Raw genomic sequence first — 5,297 nt, 5'->3', positions numbered from 1 at the left:
GGGGGGGGGGCAGTAATTCAAAACTATGCCCAGAACTTTGGATTTCAGTCCGGACTTGTGTAAAATTCAGGCTTGATAGTAGGCTCTTCATCAGTACACATTATGATGCTTAGTTTTATCAAATGTAGGGCTAGGACCAAAACACTTATAATTCCCCACTTCTATTATTGGTTCAACTTTATTACAGCCTACTGGTAGTTGGCCCAATGCTCCAACAGCCTTAAAAAAGCAATCAATCAGCACAGGGTAAAGCCATCTGCCTCAGTAATACCATAAAATTACCTAGGTTTCATTAACAGAGGGAAACAGATCAGTTTGACTGAACCGTGTGCTTTTCATAGCTCTCTGTCAGCAGATTTTTCTGAAGTGGGAGAATGTGAGGAAAAAACAGCACCAGATGTGTACATAAGGCTGGGTCCTCGCACTGTGACTGGCTTTGCACGTGTCTCATGGATGTAAGAAAAAGACTGCAGTGTTAATCATATGAAAGGAGGCTTGCCAAAAAGAATAACAAAGGTTACTCATTAACCACTGACAAACACTGGGGAAAAAATTTTTTTTTTGCTATTTTCCTCAGAAGAACTACAGCATATTCTAGTATAGAAATAAAAATAATCTTGGAGCAAACTGAAGTTACATAAGAGATGCATGCCTACTGCATTATATCAATTCTATTAATGGCCTGTTATACAGTTCTGTTGCCTCGATGCAGTCAGACTCCAGTATCACAAGGATTTTTTGTCAGGTGTCCCTCCCCCGCTGTAGCTGACACACTATTGCCCAAGCAATGTGCCCAGCACAAAGAGTTCTCTTGGTGGATAAGAATAACCTTGCACCTCAGTCCTACTCTGGTCTGACTCAAAGGACTAAAAGGCCATGAGAGAAGTAAACAGCTTTCATGTGCATTTACAAATTGGATAAATGGATGGGTCACCCAAAGGTCAAGGATTCTGTATGGGAGCTACAGAACAATTGTTTCTGCACACTGAAAATGCCAGCAAAAAAAGTCCCCTGGATGCTGCAGCTGTAGAGAAATTTTAACGAATAAAGAGAAATCTATCATACCAACTATCCCTCAACCTTCCAGACATAGCAACAGCAAACGTTTGCTTTGACCTGGGAGGTGATTCACCATTCCTAATGACTCTTGCTTCAAGGCCCCTGGCGAACAATCGACAACCAGCAGTACAAACCACCGGGTATCAAAATAATAATGTGGCAAAGAATTTGTGCCTGCATATAGTTTGGGGTGGGGCGAGCAAACCACCATTTGGAGGACCAGACTCCCCTCCCTGCCTTATTTTGGTAGGATCAAGCCCCTGACACAGCAACTCAAATACCAGGGAGAACACCACCAGTGATGTTTTCCTTTCCTTCTGCCAGTGTGCAATTCTAGGCCCTCTGAATATTCCTTTGTGTGCCAATAAATTTTTCAGGATTTCTTTTAATCTCAAAGTATGAAGGGAATAGTATTTGAAGTAAACATCCCAGAAACGTGAAGACTGTATTTAGCACTACCTTCTGTGCTAGAATACGTCTTTATTTGTGGTATAACAGCAGTTGCACCATGAGTCTTCAGAAAATTATGCAGAGACAGCATCCTTGCACCCTGAGTTCAGACAGGTGTATGCAGAACACAACACAATACTGTATATAAATGGATAGAATTATTCTTTCTGACTTAGCTCAGTATAAAGCTGATCTCTAATCATGCTATTTACTTGCTACCTGTATTAGTTTCCTCTAATGCTTCTTAAGGGCTTCTCTAATCTGTACCAGCCTCAATATGCAATAGTATGTCAATTTGAAATTTCATCACCTTGTTAGTTTTGCGGCAAGAGAATCTGTTACGCGCAGTGCTTACTCTTAGGTCCTGTAGCATGACACTAGTTACTACTTGAACATTTTGCTTCACTGACACTAATCCCAACTGCTGGTCCTAGCCATTAAAAAAACCCAACTTTTTAAACCAAACCAATACCCACCTGGAGAAACTGTCTGCTGATAAAACGTTGTGAGCAAAAATAAACAGCTGCCAAGTTCATAGTCACACCAAGATCACAGCAAGAGCTGACATTCACAAGCAGGTTTAAGGGCTAACTCCCCAGCTTTGAGCTTCCTGATTTCAAATGACAAACCCACATAACACACAGACCTTCACCCACCTTTCTTTCTTTTCAGTAGCTACCTTTTTGCCCTCTCCTTTGAGCACACACCAGAGGGAAGCTGACATGCAGAAGAACATGTATTTATACACCCAAAACCCAGAATGCATCACAGGACATACAGAGATTCCCACAGCACTGGATGCACTCAGAATTGGAGCATCTGTTGTCAAAGCAGAGGTTACATGCCTATCTGAAATACTAACCATCAAAGACAGGCAGCTTATCACTGCATGTGTGCCTGAGCCTTAGCTGTATACTCACCCAAAGATTACGGTATTACTGCAGGATCTATTTGCTGTGGATTCCTGTGGAAGTCTGAAATAACCCCCACACTGCTCAAGAATCCACTTTCGCACCCTGCACACACAAGCAAGCCTTCTAGACTCACATTGGTAATTGGACTGCTATGGAGAGAAAGCAGGTTTCTCTGCATCTTTCACGCACAAATGCTGAAATATGAGCAATTATTTGCAACAGAAACCATGACACGACTGACGGATGATCAACGCAAGCACAGCACAGTGCCTGCATGTTCCACAGAATAAGCATCTGCACCCTTCCTGGGTTGCATTCAGCAACACCTCTTCCCACTACCTGCACTGAAGAAGTAGTAGCAAGCAACAGGTTTCCACTGCAAACAATACACCCAGAAGAGCCTCAGCACTTGCTCTCAGAGAGACAAGCAAAGAGGAGGTATTTCTGGAGGTCTGGCTCCTATTCAGAAGAGAAATGTTTCCCTTGGCTTGTGAAAGTTGCTCAGACTGAGAGCAGTAACAGGCTGAAGAAGCCAGCTTTCCAATTCCCTGTTCCATTACTCTTTTTGATTGGCACTTTAATGAGGGCGCTAGGGGTCGACCCCCTGCCAGGGGGCCGGTTCATGCCCCGTTTATCTCACAGTCCATGTAAGACTAAAATAACACGCCAGGCTGAGTTTCACTGGCTTGTGATCCAACAGCCCACCATGATGGATTGAGTGACTGCAGCAAGTTGGCAGCTAAAGTGTGTTGTAACAGTATCTTTCTGTCAGCACAACACAATGGATTTGCTGATTCCCGGGTTTTCCCAGTGTTCACCGTTACCATCGGCTCAGAATTTTCTAAAGTTCATTTTCCAGCGGGCTGCAAAGTGATAATAAATAACATACCAAAGGTTACGCCAAGCTTTTCTTCCCCTCAACTGTCCTACTGCTGACAAAGTAGGGGTTGTGGTGCCAGCTTTACTACATGCACAAGAACAGCCATAAATCCACTTGCTTTTCCAGAAAGGAAGAAAGGGGGCAGCTATATTGCTCTTTTTGTGTGAGCTCATTCTGCTAGGCCAACACTTGCTACACAGGACTTTTCACCCCTGAACAGAACAGTGAATACAATCCAACACAAGAGGAGGTTGCTATGTGAAGCAGCTCTCTCCAGAAGAGCTGTCAGCTTATTTGGAGGCTAAGTTCACAGACTGCAGAAACATGGCTAACAAGCCACAGTGCTTACGATTTGCATGGCTTAGAACCATCAAAATAATCTGTAAGTGAGCTAGAAAATCCAGGAATCCTGTGTAAGGGATGGATTATGCTTTAGATCCCTTTCTTTAATATTATAAAATGTCCTCATATCTCCTCTATAGGAAAACCCCCAACAAGTGGGGGGAGTTTCCTTTAAAAAAATCAAAGTACTAGGAAATTGACTGTTTTTATTAGTCATCTGAAGACGGCCTCTATGTCCTCTTACTAAGACCTTGTCTCTGTGCCCCGTTTCCTCAATATCCTTTTCATTCTCCTTGCCACTGTCTGTGAAATGAACAACTCGCCTCAAATACTGGCGAGAACATTCTTATTTTCAGTTGTTGTGATCCCAACTCCTCCCAGCAAGAGTGAACAAACGAGCTCCACAACAGAAGTGGCTTTTCACTTCCTGTATAAGGATTTTTGACAGCACAAATTTCAACAAGCTAACAATTCTCCCACCCCTCAAAGTCAGATTAACACCCTGCCCCCCAGGGCTAATAAACAGGAAGGGTGAATGCTGTTTTCCTTGCTTAGGGGAGAACTCTGTAGTTCCATATAACTGTATGTCTACGTTTTTCAGTTTCTTTTAGGCCTTGCACAAGACAGTGTAACAAAGCCAAAAACACTTCTAAAATCAACTTTAGAACTTCAGCCACCCTAATGTTGATGTGTTCTGAAATATTTTATTGTCGGCATCCAGAACTGATCTTGTCCAGAACTCACCCTTTTCCATCTCTGGGACTCTAGATCCATCTGACTCTGGGCAAAGTCAAGTGTGTTCCTGCCAACAGAAGAAATTACTAAGAGAGAGAATGAGCAAGGAAGGTACAAGAAATGAGAATACAGATGTGGAAGGGACTCAAGACAGGCAAGATCAAGGAAGAATGCATAGGGATATGAAAAGACAAGAGCGCGATGGGAAAAAGGGGCCAGACTGAGGAGCTGCTTGAAGAAAATACAGCTGTTCTCAACAGCAGCTTACTGTTTACACTGACAATACAAATCACTGCACAATACAGATTTTAATTCACGGTGCTGGAGAAACAAGCCTCATGAGTTGAAGATTTTTATTTGCAAAAGAGAAAAACAATCATAACTACAAACCGGAACAGCAGCAGCACATGGGGTCACTACTGGTGCAAGTCTTTGCTAGCACGAAGCGTGTAATTAGTGTAATTCTTTGCAGAACTCCTCTAGAGAATCCAGTTCGTAGTCCTGTGCACCCCAACACTGTAGCCTGCAGATACGTTACTCATCTAGCTTTGAACTAGCTACCTCAGAGACTGCCAACAACACCGCCACAGCAGAGCAAAGTAGATGATGTGCTGTGAACATGGTTTGAAGCTTTACTGAAGCTGCCAGTAGTCAATCTACCTTGCTAGTTCAATTCCAGCTCATATCTGCCTACACAAGTTGCTGCAGCCAAGCCCTAAATGTTCCTCTGGGGAGAGCTAGATACTTACACCTTAGCACAGTAACACAGAAGAGGGCATACTGAGCCTACAGCCAGAAAGCCTGGGAATTATTAGGAAAAATGAGTGGGTGTGGGAGCTCAAGGGACCAGTGGGAGGATGCGGGAAATCAGTAACACTGATTTGAATAACTGGTAACAATTATTAGATCTTTTTTGG

Source organism: Haliaeetus leucocephalus, unplaced genomic scaffold, assembly GCF_000737465.1.
Source record: "Haliaeetus leucocephalus isolate CR32 unplaced genomic scaffold, Haliaeetus_leucocephalus-4.0 Scaffold556, whole genome shotgun sequence".
Lineage (NCBI taxonomy): Eukaryota > Metazoa > Chordata > Aves > Accipitriformes > Accipitridae > Haliaeetus > Haliaeetus leucocephalus.
This window is presented reverse-complemented; position numbering follows the sequence as displayed.